The sequence below is a fragment of the Notamacropus eugenii genome, chromosome 2, assembly GCF_028372415.1.
Source record: "Notamacropus eugenii isolate mMacEug1 chromosome 2, mMacEug1.pri_v2, whole genome shotgun sequence".
NCBI classification, from domain to species: Eukaryota; Metazoa; Chordata; class Mammalia; order Diprotodontia; family Macropodidae; genus Notamacropus; species Notamacropus eugenii.
Genome location: NC_092873.1, coordinates 512,678,325 through 512,695,008, shown reverse-complemented (window position 1 = coordinate 512,695,008; position 16,684 = coordinate 512,678,325).

Below are 16,684 nucleotides of genomic sequence, written 5' to 3'. Positions count from 1 at the left end.
GAAACCAAGGAAGAATTGTTTGGACTGACCCAGAGCAAAGGAAGCCGAACCAGGACAATTTATATATATATATATATATATATATATACATATATATATATATACATATATATATATCCTTTATTATTATCCTATTATTATCCTTTATTATCCTATATATATATATGTATATCTCAAAAGACTGAAGAACTCTGATGAAGACAATGGCCAATCATGACTCCAGACAGCTGACTGGGAAGTATGTCTCCTGCCTCTTGGAGGAGAGGTAGCAGACAATGGTGTAGAATTGGGCATATATATTTAGGTAGGGTCATATTGGTTTATTTTGCTTGATGGTAATTTTTTGTTACAAGGGAAAGTTCTTTGGTAGGGGGAGGGGAAGGAAGGATGGAGCCGGGGGTAGTGATAGGGGTATGTATAAGAAAGAAAAGAATATTAATTCCACATTCATTAAAGAAGGAAGTCATGAACCCATATTGACTGAGTCCCCTGAAAATTCATGTCCTCTCACCTCAGCAGGCTTCTCACTGCTGTACAATAATCCTTTTATTCATCTTTGACTCTCTAACACATTCCTAATGCAGCTGTTCCAAACTTTCTCCTCTCTCTTCAAGCCTGTAACTCTAGCCCCCTCCCTCTCTGTCTGGGCAGACACTGAACTTGAATTAGATGATAAGTTTCCTGAAGGGAAGGCTACTCTGTTATTCTCCTGACACCCACAATGTCTTCTAGCTCACCGGCTCCATGAACACTCTCACTGAATCTACTCCAACAAGGACAGTGACTAAATCACACTAAATCACAGTTTCCTCCAGCTAGGCAGTAGTCCAAGGAAAGGTTCCCCAAAAGACCTCCGCTTCTAGTCTGTCTCAACCATACAAAAGAGCCTTCATACCTTAGATAGCCTCTCCTCCAAACCTCCTCATTTCAACTTTATTTATCCCAGGTGCTGAAATTCCTTGTTATGGCTCTGTTAACAGATGGGACAGATGGGACAGGTCCATCTGACTACATCCCCCATAATGCTAGGGGCCCAGAGAGCAACTCTCATTGGGAGAAGTTTCTAGGACTCCATTTCCCAGGGGGCCATATGTCTGGGTGCAGGTGGTTGTACAATGAGTCACAGACTCTGATTGGTGGGAAGTCTTAGGAGAAGGGGGCGGTTTAAAAGGTGGACCAGCCAACACGCAAAAGTGCACAGAAAGTACCAGCCAAACTTTGGGCAGAGGAGCCCCATGGAGCAAGACTGCCATGGTGTTCCCAGATCCAGCAGAATCTGGAGAAGCCCAGAACAAGCCAAGGCAGAAGTTTTGCCAAATGCCCTTGCCCGTTCCTAAGGAGGAGCCACAAGTCAAGGCACTGAAACTTAAGCATTTTCCCATTGGGGGCACATCTTAGTAACAATTGATTCCTTCCTCCAAGTGCTGGAGATTGTTAGATAGAATTAAAGGAAGATTAAACTAGAATATTCTGGAAACCTATAAGCCAGGACACTCATTTAGGTAGTAGGACTGAGAAAGTGTCTATCGCTTGATTTTCCTTCTCTGGTATTTACTGTGCAATTCTGTTCCAATGAAATATTTCACCACCTGATTAAGGTTATTGCCCAGGAATATTGGGGAAGAATACAATGAATAAAGGCAAAAATTAAATATTAGTTTCCACATTGGACCAAAGTAATACTGAGGGTATAGGATTGAGTGGGAAACTCGCTGTGTCGGTGGGGGCTTATCCAGGAAACTCATGTTATTTATGAATGTTCAATGCATTGTACTGGATCAGGCATTTACAGGGATCCATTGAAATTGGGGAGGGGGGACGGAAGTTTTGGCTACAAAATTTAAATTGCAAATTTAATTGTAAATTATTGATACTAGTAGCAATATTTTTTTCCTTCGAAACATTTTATTAATGATTTCTATTTTTACATCAGTTCTTTTCGGATATACTCCCATCGAATTCTCCCTTATAGTCATAGATAAGGCAAGTGACATGTTTCCCTATCTGTCTCTTGGGACCAAATAAGCAGAATTTAGCTACTTTTTAGTATCACAGGATTGCAATCGTATTTATCGTCTCCCAGTTCTGCTTATCTCCTTCTGCATCCGTTCATACATATCTTCCTGTGTTTCTCCGAATTTCTCATGGTTGTCATTTCTTACAGAGTGGAATAATATGACAAGGCATTAATATGCCACAGTTTATTCAGCCGCTCACCAATCAATAGGCACCCACTTTTCCTTTTTCTTTTTTTGCTACTGCAAAAAGCAAGTAGCAGTAAATTATATTGCTTAAGTTGCTTATACTGGTAGCATTGAGAATTTTTTCCCCTCAGAGTCTCCAGTAATTTGGCAGCAGTTTTTTTTCCAGTGTAAATCATCCTGGCAATCCAGGCCCTTTGATTCAGGAAAGCAGTCTATGCTTGTGTTAAAGTGACCCTGCATATTTTGTCGAAGTCCTGTTGCTGACTTTGTAAGGGGGTCATGGTGTATTTTGTAGAAGGGCCAAGGCATGTTACGTATGAGTGTGTTGGTGTGAATAACTCCTTCACCTACTCTGACACTGTAGAATTGGTACTTGGAAGCATGAGGTGGCCCTTCATCAAGGACTGCTGATTTCAGGTAGAGGGGGAATCACCCACTGGTAGTGTGGTGAGGAGGATACCATAGGAATTCTGCTACAATACCCCAATTTCTGCAACTGTCTCCTCGAAGGTTATTCGCCTTCTGTCTGTATTTTGTGTATATATAGCAACAATAACAACGCCTAACATTTACATAATGGTTTAAGGGTTATGAAGGACTTTACAAATATTGTCACATATGTGTAAAGATTGCTCTGCCTTCACACTCCAAAAGTGAGGCCAGCTAGAATGTCCCCTCATGGTCTTAGGGGTACTGCCTGAGGGGCTGTGGCTATTTTTCTCTAATGTTATTGACTTGAGGACTCATTCTAGTTTGTCCCCCTCCCCAGCTTTTGTCTGCCAGTGATAAATTCCCCACTTTCACTTAACCAATTAACATATATTATCTTTTAGAAAGGGATATTTACTTTGAAGATATTGTAAGAGTAGAATTAAAAATATTTTTTCCTTCCCAAGTAAGTAGGAGGGTGCACTTTGCTCTATACCATTCATGGTATGGAGTTTTTCCTTTAAAAAAACTTATTTTTAAAATTTCCCAAGACACTAAGTCAATCTGGATTATAGATTCCAAGCAGAAAGCAACTTGGTTCACACACACACTTATACATGCATGCACATTACACACAGATCATCAATAGTTCAGTTTGATGCAAAGGGAGAGCTGTAGTCTGGGGAGCCACTGTTTTGGGATAGAGAATCATGGCCCCTTGACCCTGACCTAAAGCAAGAATAGCCATAGCTGGTACTTTTTTTTTCTGTATGAATCCTGATTAAGAAAGTTTCATCCTCATGAGAATGGAATTTGAAGTCATTCAGTGTATGCAGGGCGTATTCCATATCTTTGTTGCAGAGGAACTCACCCACCCCTATGCCATCCTTCTGCACAACATCTGCATGACACACCCCTCCAGTTTCTCCCTGTGATCCTTCAAATCCTGTCAGCTGCCTGATGATGTGAGTTGATTGATTGGTGGATTCCCCTCCCAGCTTTGTTTCTGACTTTCTGAACCTTGCCACCATGCTGCTTCAGCTGCAATCTCACCCTAGAACATCCCTCTACCATACTGGCCCCCCTTTCCTATTGGTGATTTCTTCTTGGGGCCTTCATTTTGAGGGGGTGTCCAGGCTGACCAACCTTCATTCCTCTCCTGGCTCGGATACTGACTTTCTGGATTTTGACACCATTCCCTAGCATAAGTACCTGCCTCCACCTTCTTACCTTTAAACTCCCTTTTGTGTGTTCTCTTACCTCATTAGAACATATTCTCCTTGAAGGCAGAGGACTGGCCAACTGTGCTCAGTCTTTTTGAACATGTGCAGAGTATGTTTGCTTACATTGCATCTTCAGCACTTGGCACAGTGCCTATCATACAGCAAGCCCTTAATAAATGCTTTCTGGCTTGCTTTGCTTTGCCTACCATCCTCAGTGGGGGTACTTTATGTCTCCGAGGGGAATAGTTTTTGCATGGCATTGACCCCACCAAGGTTATGAACAAATGTGGCATAGCCATTGGCTGAATTCATGTCTTAGTTACCAATGGATGATGTCCCAATGGTCATTCCTCACTTCAATGCCCCTATGTTAGACTGGCTGCAAAATCCAGCAAGGATCCCACTCCTCAAACTTGGGTAAGGACATCACCTTCGTAACCTCCAGAAGCTCACAAGGTCATAATCATCTCTAACATACTTCACCTAAAATAGAAAGAATAAATACCAAGACTAAGAAGTAAGGTCCATTCACATACTACCTGTCATCCTGAAGCCTCTCCCCTCCTAGCACTGTCTGTTCTCTCACCAGAATGCCACCACTTATGAAGGAGTCAGTCAAAGAAGGACTGGTTTCCATGGACTAGTGCTTTCTCAATTCTCACCCTCCCCCCCAGTTCCAGCTACGTGGCCAATCACAAAGGCTCCTCTTCATATGGCTAACACACTGAAACCAGTTATAGAAGGTCTGTGCATATTCCAAAGTACATGTGAGGATTACATCAACCAAGTACTCTGCACATGCTCAAAAGATTGGGCACAGTTGGCTAGTCTCCTGTTACAAATGTATCTTGTATATACTTATACACATATTGCCTCTCCCATCAATACATAAGCCCTTTGAGGACAGGGACCATCTTGAGGTCAGCGATACAAAGAAAAAGCAAAAATGGCTCAAGAAGTTCACAGTGTAATGGGGAAGAAAACATACAAAAAGCTATGTACAAACAAGACATATACCAGATAAGTTGGAAATAATCAACAGAGAGAAGGCACTGGCAGTAAGGGGGAATCAGGAAAGGTTTCAGAGGAAAAACAGATAGAATCCCACATATGAAACTCTATAGGTGATGTTAGCCAAGAAGGATGGAAGACATTCAAAGCTGAAATTCTGGACACACTGAGGGAAATAATCCCAATGAGGAGGGAAATGAAATTTGTCTAAAGATATGGATGTCAGTGCACTGGGAATGCACCAATCATCCTAGATTTTTAAAAGAAATGTAAGGAAAATGGAAGTGAGGCCAGGGAATAGACAGCCAATAGAAAAGTAGGGTACAATTCTGTAATAGTATGAGGAATGTAAAAGCTCAGAATGATCTGAGGATGCTGACAGAAACAAAGGCTTTTTTAAAAAAGTTTTTTTAGAGCTATATTGAGGAAAATAAGAGAATCAAAGAAGAGATAGGACCTTTGCTTAATGAGAATGACCTTTGGGCTGGTAACAACAGAACAAAAAGGATAGGGAGTTGATAACCAAAATAAATAAGTATGAGAGCCTAGTTTCTGTTGATTACCCAGATGAATGACACCATTGGGTTTTGAAAGAACTGCCAGGTGTGACTATCAAGCTATTCTCAGGAATATTTGGAAGATCATGAACAATGGGAGAGAGACTACAAGGTGGAGAAGGGCAGGTATCCTGATTTTCAAAGAAAACAAAAAAGAAAACAATCACAGTCCAAAAAGTCTGAGTTAATGAACTTGACTTTGCTTTCTAGGAAATTTTTAGATAGTTGGTGACCATCTAGAAAAAGAGGCAGTGATTATAAAGTGCCTGTGTGATTTCATCAAGAACTTGATCAACTTCATTTCCTACAATGACAGAAATACTAAGCTATTAAATGAAGGGGATGCTGTGGATACAGTATACCTAGATTTTAGCAAGATTTTTGATAAAATATCTCATGCTGTTCTTGAGGAGATGATGGAGACATATGAATTAAACAGTAAGACAATTCCACAGATTCAGAGATGATTAGATGGCTGCACTCAAAGAATAGTTGTTAATGGTTCTATGGAAATTATTCTTAGTCCTGAACTGCTTAATATTTTTATCAGGAACATGCTACACAAAGACATAGGTGGTATTATCACTAAATCTAAAGATGGTACCAAACTGGGAGGGGGAACCAATATATTGCATGACAAAGTCAAGATCCTAAAAGATCTTGATGGGGTAGACCAAGTGTGGAAACTTTTGGCCTCAGGGTCACATGTGACCCTCTAGGTCCTCAAGTACAGCCCTTTGAAAGGGGCTACCATGAGACCCCAGGTTCCTCATCCCTGATATATTGGACTGAATCTAATAGGATGTAATTCAATAGGGATAAATGTAAAGCCTTTTATTTAAATAAGAAAAATTAACTTGCCAAATACAAGATGGGGGAGGCATGGTTAGACATTGGGTGTTCTGAAATAGATCCCTGGCTTTTTGTGGCCTACAAGCTGGATATGAGTCAGCAGCATGATGCGGCAACTAAAAAATTGCTAATGAAATTTTGGGCTGCATTAAGAGGGGTACAGCCTCCAGGAATAAAGAGGTAAGAGTTCCTTAGATCACATATGGAATTTGTCCAGTTCTGGGTACAACAATTTGGATCAGCTGGAGAGTGTCCGAAGAGGGGTAACCACCTTGGGGAGGTACCTGGAGTCTGAGTCACATGAAGACCAGTAGAAGGAACTAAGAGGGTTTGGCATGAATAAGAGAAGACTCAGACGTAACAAGAGCTGTCTTCAAATATCCCAGGGACTATCATATGGGAAAGGAATTAGACAAGAGGGCAGGACCAGGATGAGTGAAGGGAAGCAGACAAGAAGCCAATTCAGGCTTGATGTCAGTAAGAACTTCCTAACGTTGAGAGCTGTCCCAATGGGGACATTTATGATTCTGTGAAATTAGCTACTTCCTTTTGTCCCATCACATGATCCAGCTGACCAGGAGCTAGTGAAAGAGTTTAACTCCTTGTGGGGAGAACAGACTGGACCAAAGATACCAATGACTTTTGACAAGGAAAGAAAGCATTCTCAACAGCCAAGGACCAAGGGCTTTTGCCAAAAGCCTTTCCCAATCCCATTAATCCTGGGACCTTCCCTCTGTCGATCATCTCCAATTTGTCCTGCTGTATCTTATTTGTACCTAGTTGTTTGCATCTATTAAACTGGGAGCTCCTTGAGAGTAGGGATCATCTTTTGTCCTTCTTTGTACCCTCAGGCTTAGCACAATGCCAGGTACATAGTAGGTACTTAATAAATGCTGCTTGACTAAAGCAAATAGTGGCAGAGCTTAGTTCCAGAGGAGAGGGACAGACTGTCAGACAACCAGTCCAGTTACAAGGGCCTCAGTACAGTATTTTTCAGGGAGGTGGTCCCTGGCCCTGTCAGGATCTTAGCCACAACATGACATAGAGGGGATAGGATTGGCAGGGATCTGATGGCAGAGAAGTACAGGATGCCAGTAGAGATCCTCTAGAGACTATCCTATAATCCTGTGTGCTCCTTAAAGATACAGCCCCTCACAGCCATGGTCTTGAGAAATGTTTGCAGAGGCTGGACACCCAATGTGGGAGACCTGGAGGTTTATAAAGCAATTATGTGGCATTTTTTGATACCCTTCAACAGAGGGGAAATGGCTGACCCTTGCCTTTGTGCTCTGACAGAAGGGCTTGCTCCAAAGAGCAGTGATGAAAGTCTCCTCTCCACTCACACTGCAATATCCTAACTTAAGCTCTCATCACCTCTAGCTTCCAAATTGGCCTCCCTGACTCCCATCTCTTCCATCTCCTATCCATCCTCCAAACAGCTGCTAAATAGACAGTCCTAAAGCACCAACCTGCCCATGTCTCTCCTGGGCTCACCTCAGTGGCTCTCCAATCCCTCTATGATAAACTTCAAACTGCTCTACTGGCTCTGACCTATCCTTTTACACCAATCAACTATTACCCCACATGATATTCTGACAAGTCTGCACTGAAGCACCGCATGTTCTAACCAAGTTGACCTGCATACTATCCATGGCATTCCATCTCCAGCCTTTATACAGCCTAGCATTCTCTCCCTCCTCACCTTGAAAACTCACCCCCTCCTTCAGGAAGCCCTTCGTTGATGTCCCAGCCCTTAGCGCTCTCTTCTCAGATTATTTTGTACTTCTTGGTCGTTTCTCCATCCTTCTCCTTCTCAGTCTTTCTTCTGCATCTAACACTGTGGCTGGGCCAAGAAGCTTTAACTGCTTCCACGTTTTCCATAATGTCTGCTCTCTGTAGTTCTCTACTCTTTCTCATTATGTGTCTGAGGATTTGGCTTGGCTTCTTAGAATTTAGTCACAATAAGCGTACTTCCTCCTTACTCTGAGGAATTCAGATGAATCAATAATGCGGGTACACATCTATATATAGCCATATTAAAAAGTAAGGATCTATGTATACAGCAAGGTCATTTCCCACCCCCACCCCCAAGGAAGTCACTTAATCATTCACATGAAGAAGTCAAAGTGGCGAAAATATTGGCATCTTGAGGAGGCCTTTGATTCCTCCCTTGAAAGAACAACCATTCTCCTGTCTTTCGCTAGTTAATTGACATGTATCCTGTATTAAATGTTCCCTGCTTTTTTTTCTTTCACCCCTAAAACTGGCTGAGAAAATCTCTCTCTCCTTTCCTAACAATAACCCTATAAATAACCTCAGAAAGTCCTTTAACACATGACTTCAAGTAACAGACTCTCCATATTCCCCTTATTACTTCACCAGAACCCCAGAAAAGGAAGGAGCATCTCTAACATAGTGGAAATGGGACTCTGAACAGAGAGCGAAAGCTGGGAAGGCATCTCGGAGACAGCCTCCATGTGATCCCCATCTGGGGACCTGCCACACCGCCACCCCAATCTGGATGAAGATTTGGAGGTCTACAGCATCCCATTCCTGTCTCCAGCCGGCTGTAAAGAATATCCTTTAATAAATCTCCTTTGGACACTTCAGCCTTATGTGTGGGTTTCCTTTTCCCCTCCTGAATGCAGACACAAGGTTACCACATAATCACTCATTTGGAGAGGTTTGTATTTTCTGCCAAATGAAAGAATAGAAATGGGTTGGAGAAACCCATTAAGTCTCCTCCTCATTTTTAAACTCCTTGAACTCCAGGGGTCTTCATTTCAGTTGCTGCAGTGAGTGGCCCTAATGTAACCATCCTTCCTCTTGGATACTTTATTTCTCTCTTGTTTTTTTTTATGATGCTACACTCTCCTGGTTCCCCTCCTTTTCAGGATCCTCTGCTGAATCTTCCTGCAGGTCATGTCCCCAAGCTGTGAGCATTCCCCTACATTCTGCCTTGACCTCTTTTCTCTCTATCTACCTTCTCATTTAGTGATCTCATCAGCTCCCACCAGTTCAGCTACCATCTTTATGCAGCTGACTCAAATTATAGGCAGCTAGGTTGCAGAATAGAGAGAGCACTGAACTTGGAGTCAGGTAGACCTGAGTTGAGATTTTACCTTAGATACATATTAGTTACACAGCCTTGGACCAGGAGGAAACTTCAGTTCCCTCATTTGCAAAACAGTTTAATCACGTTTGACTCTTCATGACCCTATTTGGGTTTGTTTGTTTTTTTGGCAAAGATACTGGAATGGCTTGCCATTTCCTTCTCCAGTTCATTTTACAAATGAGGAAACTGAGGCAAACAGGGTGAAGTGACTTGACCAGGGTCTCACTGCTAGTAAGCATCCGAGGCTGGATGAGAATTCAGGAAGATGAGTCTTCCTGATTCCAAGTCTAGTGCTCTATACACTGCACCACCTAACTGCGTTTGTGAAACAGTGGGTTTAGGATCAATTGCTTCTAAAGTCCCTACTAACTCCAAATCTATGACTCTATATATCTAATCACGATCTCTTTCCTGAGCTCCATTTCTCCATCAAGTCCTCACTGGACATTTCCAACTCTCCCACAAACATCTCAAAAGTCAACATATGAAAACCAGAATTCATTATCTTATCCCACCCCAGAACCCTCCTTTCTACCAAATTCCCCTATATCTGTTAAGAACACCACTGTTCATTCAACCTCTGCTATTATACTCAGGACCTCTCTCTCCTTTGCTCCATGTATTGATTCAGTTTCCAAAACTTGGTGTTTTTACTGCATCTCTCTATCCAAGCCTCAAATCCAGTCTCTTCACTCACATGGCTACCACCCTGGTTCATGCCCACATCCCTTCTCATCTGGACTAATCGATCTCCTTGCCTCGAATCTTTCCTTGCTCTGATCCATCCTCCACTCAGCTACCAAAGTGATTTTCCTGAAGTGCAGATCTGACCATGCTGTTGACTGACTCAATAAATTCCAATGTGCTCTGTTCTTTTAGCATAAAATATAATCTCTGTTTGACTTTTTAAAGCCCTTCACAACCTGACACCTTCCTATTTTCCCAGCCTTGTTGTATATTATTTCCCTTCCTGTATTCTACAACCAGTCCAATTTACCTTCTCTCTATTCCTCACACATGGTACACCATCTCCCATCCTTCTGTCTTTTCCTTGGTGATCCTCCAGAATTTACAAGGAAAGGTAAAAGCAGTGTTATCTGACAGGGAGCTGACATTCTGATAGGAGAGACAACATGCAAAGAACTATGTACCTACAATATAAGTGGGGGGCCATCTCAGATGGAAAGTACTGGGATCCAGGGACCAGAATGAATTCCCTTCTCATCTCACAGGGATCACAGAATTTCTGACGTCCTTCAAGAACCAGGCATCACCTTCAACATGAAGCCTTTCCTGATCCTCTCACCATGGCCTTCCTCCCAAACTACTCAGTATTTCACAACTTTGAACTGATGTATTTGTTTGGCCTCTATTTATTCCCTATCTCCTTATATATGTGTGTGGAATCAGATTTAGAACTGGAAGAGGCCATCAAGTCCCCTTATTTACAGATGAGGAAACCAAGGCACAGAGAAGTTGGTGCTATCTTTCCTAGAGAATCTAAGCCCCTGGAAAGTAGGGAACATTTCATTTTTGGGCTTGTATTGCAGCACCTAGCAGGGACCATGGGGTTTTTTGTTTTATTTTATCCATGTTTTTTGCCTCTGTTTCTCAAGGGCTAAGCAGTGACTGGCCCATAGTAGATACTTAATAAATGTATTTTGATTGATCAAAGGTCCCTTGATTACTTAAAGTTCTTGACACAGTGATGACGATGGACAAGGGAAGTGAAGGATGGTTCTCTGTCATCTTTTTCGGTATAATGACCAAAAGAAAGTTGCTTCAGATGGACCTTTGCCCACTAAAGAAAGTCAGACCAGGCAGTTTGAAGACAAATTGTATGCCTAGCTGCTCTGCCCTGAATGTCAAAGGGGCCTGGGGCCTGAGGCCAAGGCATCCCTTTACAAGAATAGCGCCAGCCGAGTGCAAAGGGGCTGAGCTGTATTCTGTTACAACTGTGGACGAGATAGGCATATACATTCTGACAGCTCTTGAGAGAGGAATTCAGGGTGGCTTTTGAATTTCCCTGGACTTGTTTCAGAAAACAGACGGGCTCAGGGCAGGGGTCACCCCAGATCCCAAAGCGCTTGTCTATCCCAGCCCCAACCAGCTTTCCTAACTCTTTCCTGTCCAAAGTGGAAATTGTTCTTGTTCCCCAAACTTGCCCGTTTTCCAGACTTCCATTTTTCTCTATTCTGTCGAAGGCTTCCCTCCACCCCAATCACTCAGACTCACCACCTCAATGTCATCCTGGGCCTCTGACTCTGGATCACAAATCTAGTATTACATTGTATCTATATTACACATCTATATCTAATATATCGAATCTTAATATCCACATGACTAACCACTTGCCAAATCTTGTCGTTTCTATATCCCCAACACCCCTTCCCTCCACTCGTGGGGCCACAATCTTCATTCAGACCATCATTACCTCCCACCTAGACTGCAGCAATGGCCATAATTGGTCTCCTTGCCTACCCTCTCCACATGGCTTCCAAAACACTTTTTGTCAGTGTTAATGCCTTCGCGCTGAGATTACTTCCAATTTATCCTGTATTGGAAAATTGCATATATTATCTTTGTGTATTTTTATTTACATGCCATCTCCCCCATTAGATTGTGAGCAACTTGAGAGCATGGACCAATTGTTTTTACAATTCTTTCTATCTCCAGCACTTGGCCCAAAGCCTAGAACATAGTAGGTGGTTAATAACTTCTTGATGATTAAGTGACTGGTTGGATTATAGGACCCTGACTAGCAGTGATAGCACGGATAAAAGACTTAGTGTGTCCAATGGATCCCAAGTGATGGCTATATTCCAGTCATTTCATTAAGGAAGCATGTTCACAAGCTCCACACCATCTGATCCCTCACTGGGGCTCAACCCACCCCATCCCCCCAAGCCAAATTGTCAGGTCTTGGAGTTGCTGTGTTCATGACATTTTCCAAATGCAGCCCCTTCTCTCCACTCTTGTAACCAGTGCCAAAGATGGACTTCATCACCCAGACTACCGTAATAGCGTCTTAATTGGTCTCCTTGCCTCACATCTCTCCCAATTCAGCCCATCTTTCACTCAGCAGCCAAAGTCATCTTCCTTTATAAAGTACAGGTCTGACCATGTCGCTTCCCTACGCAATACATTCCAGAGACTCCCCATTATTTCCAGGGTTAAATATAAAATTCTTTTAGGGGCCTTTAAAGCCCTTTTTAACCTGATTCCCTTCTACCTTTCCAGCCTTTCTACCCTTTATTTCCTCCATGAACACTGTGACTGACCTTGTCGCAGATTCTATCACCGGACTCCTCCACTTTGTTCTAACCATTCTCCATGCCTCTCCCTCCTCACCTCCACCTCCTGGCTTCCTGGGCTTCTTTATGATTCAGTGCAAAGGAGACCTTTCCCATTCACTCCTCCCCACAGTGAGATTATTTACCATTTACAATGTGAATATCTTATAGCCACACAGTTGTTTCCATGTTCTCTCCCTCATTAAAACATAAACTCCTTGAGGACAGGCACTATTTTTGCCTTTCTTTGTTTCCCTAGCATTTAGCACAGAGCTTGACACATGATTATTGTTGTTGAGTCATGTCCAACTCTACATGACCCCATAGACAAAGTCACTGAGATTTTCTTGGCAAAGACACTGGAATGGTTTGCCATTTCCTTCTCCAGTGCGTCCCTATTTTGTAGATGAGGAACTCAGGCAAATAGGGGTTAAGTGACTTGCCCAGGGTCACACAGCTAGTAAGTGCCTGAGGTCAGATCTAAACTCGGGTCTTCCTAACTTCAAGCCTGGTGCTCTATCCACTGCACCACTTAATAAATGACTGTTGACCAGATATAACTTGACTTGTACCATATATCTCTACACCTATAGAGGCCTTGGCCTCTATAGACTGAATGAGAAAGACTCCCTATATTGGTTATGGTAGAGTGGTTCTGTCATCTCCTAGCGAATTGTGGGTGTCAGAAAGGAGGAGGATACTATGGCTCTGATACATCCAAACCTAGCAAACATCTCTGGAGTTCCAACACTGGTCAGGGTCAGCTCTGGCCTCTTCAAGGCACTGCAATCAATCCAAACAATCACTGGCCCTGACTGGCTAGACACTGTGTGAGACACAGGCAACTCTCAAGGAGCGGAAGTTCTTTAGGTGATGGGGGTACAAGGACAACCACATGTACCAATGTAGGTATATGCAATAAAAGCATATGCAAAATGAATGCCAGGTGGTTTGGGAGAGGAGGGCACTAGCAGCTGGCCCAATCAGGTAAGGCCTCTGATTGAGGAGGTCTTTGGGCTGAGTCTTGAAGGAAATTAGGAATTCTAAGAGGCTGAGGTGAAGAGGGAGAGCATTCCAGGCATGAGGAATGACCTATGCAAAGGCATGGCGATAGGAGATGGAATACTGCAATTTTTGATAAGCCATGCCTTCTACGTCATTCTTCACAATTAAAGAATCTCAGAGCTGAAAGGGACTGTAACCATACCACTGTCTTCTAGTTCACGAGTTGGCAAAGGGCACCCAAAAAGCACTGGACCCCCGTATGGACCAAGAGATTCCAGTCTTTGGAGACCCTCCAGTCCCCAGTGGATCAACCAGGGGAGAAACTAAGTCAGGATTTCTGTGCTCTCCCTGCATGAGTGAGATGTGGGAAGGGTCCAGAAGAAGACTGGAGAGACTCGGATATTTGTGGGGAGAATAGGACTGTGAATCAGAGAACTGCAGGGGATCAGTACCCCAGGTCAGGAGTTCAGAAGGCCCTGGACTTTCTGTGAGCAGTCACTGGTTTTTAGGGCTGGAGCCCTTCAGTGGACATTATCAGATCCCCACAGCAAAGGAAAAAAAAGGAGAAAGATAGCCTTCATGGGCCAAGTGCCCCTTTGGGCATAGGACCCAAGGTCTCCAGCCCCTCCCCAATAGCCCTGTTCCCCCTTCTCCTCCCTCTCACTGTCCAGCCACTCATGGAAAAAGCGGCTGGTGGTAGGAACAGCTTTGTGGTGATCTCACTGTGTTTGGAAAGATGCTGGAAGAGCACAAGGAAAGACGCATGAAGGAATTAGATCAGTCCAAAGCCTCTGGTCTCCTGCTGTCAACTGACAAGCACCAGGTCTGCAGAGGCTCTGTCTGGTACCTGGATCATAGAGCAGTAGGGAGGGAGCTCTGGCCCTGCAAGAGCCAGCTCACTCTCATCCTCCTCTCCCCCTTCCCCCCTGCCCAGCCCACCATGTCTGAGGAGTCAAAGAAGGCAGGGTCCAAGAGCTAGAACTGGAAGAAACCCCAGAGACTAGCAAGTCCCCCCATTTTACAGATGAGGAAACTGGGGCCCATGGTGAGAGGAAGGCAAGGTAAAAGGACTTGCCTAGGGTCACATAGCTAGTAAGTGACAGAGGCAGGAGTCAAACTCAGGTCTTCCTGATACCAAACCCAACACACTCTCCATGGTGCCCCCCTACCATGCCATGCAATGGCTCATATTGGAAATCTATGAAAAATTCTGTCCTCTTCCCCATGTGCTACAAGGGAGATCCAGCCCAGACCCTGTGGCACCATTTGGAAATTATTGAAATGAAAAATGTGTAGAGGCCTTCGAGGACCCAGTTGATCTCACTTTTGTACATAGGAGGGAAGGGGTTGGGGCAGGTCCATGTAGGCCTTTTGTGTTGCCTGCTGCTGGCAGTCTGGAGGAGCAGGGGGTGCTGGGCAGCCAAAGGCAGGGGCTATTGCTTGTTCCTGCTGACAGGAAGATGTTTGAGTTATTCTATCTCCAAACTGGAGATCTTAGCTTTGGCGTACATTGTCCCTGATAAATACCAAAGTTATGCATAGAGCTCAATTTCAAGTATGGATGGACACTCACCCCCTGATTTATTTTCTGCTAAGTGCTAAGTTGTGAGCCACCAATCAGAGCTGGCTAGCGGCACCAACCAACTCTGAGTTCAGTGAACATTACCATCCAGGGAGGTCAAGTCCTCATGCACATGCCCCATACCTTGTAGATGCCCTATGCGCACGCATCGCAAAGCTTCATGATGACCATGTAAGGGGCAAAGGCGAGCCAGCTGGGCCACTCAACCAAGAAAGTACAGCTGAGGGCCTGGGCCCCCTGCCAAAGACAAAGACATTGGTGGCGATAGATGTTCTAGCCCTCACCCAGGGCCCCCTTTCCCAGTTGTCCTTGGGTGATTGGCAGCACGCGCAGCTGCAGGGCGAATGTCTAGAAGGGATACAGGCCAGGGAAAGGGGGCACAGGATCTCAGATGCTGAGCTGAAAGAAACCTTAGTGATTATTAAATCCAATACCCTTGTTTTACAGAATAGGAAATTGAGGCTCAAAGAGGAGAAGAGACTTGCCCAAGTTCACATGTAAGATTATATATATGGGATTAAGAATGGAGATGTGAAAACCAGAAGAGACCACTTTAGAGGGCATCTATTTCACCCCCTCATTTGCCAATGAGACAACTGAGGTCCGGGGAAGTGAAACAATAGACCTAAGACCCTAAAAGTAGTAAATGACAGGATGAAGATTTGAATTCAAGTCCCACAATCCCAAATTTGGTGCTTTCCACAGCCTCAAGGGAGATGGCCCTTGGGTGGGTGGGAGGTGAGCCTCCATCTTGAGTGATCACAAATGGAGTCCTGGACCAGGATGTGGCTCCATCTGTGAGAGGTAGGAGAATGCACTTGGGGATCCCAAGATAATCTGTGAAGCCCTCCATGATGATTTTGGATGCTTTGGCCCAAAGAGAGTGGGTAACGAAGAGATTCCACTGGCCCAACATGGCAGGGTTGTGTACAAGAGGTGTGAGAGAGTTGTGCTTGGAGTAAGATCTTTAGATTTAGAGCTAGAAAGGAACACAGAAGCCTGTGAGTCCAACCCTCTTCCCATTTTACAAATGAGGAAACTGAGGCCAACAGATTAAGTGACTTTTCCAAGACCATAAAATGAGTCAGTAACAGAGATGAGTTTTGAACCCAGCTCCCCTGACTCCATATTTAGTGTCTTATGCTGTAGTCTCACTGTGCCCCTTGCAAGGTTTCCAAACACCAGGAAGCCTTTGGAGCTTGATGCAGAGACTTCTAATCCCTGAAAGGAAACTGAAAGGATAAGCAGTATCCAAGTGGTGTCAGAATTTTCTCCACATTACCCTACAGGCCTCCTCAACCAGAATCCAAAAGACAGAGTCTTCAGGAGCCACGGTGGAATGGGGCAGGAAGGAGATTCCCACTAGGAGTCATTCTGGGCAAGTGAATATTTGCCTTAGCCAGAATTGGGAAG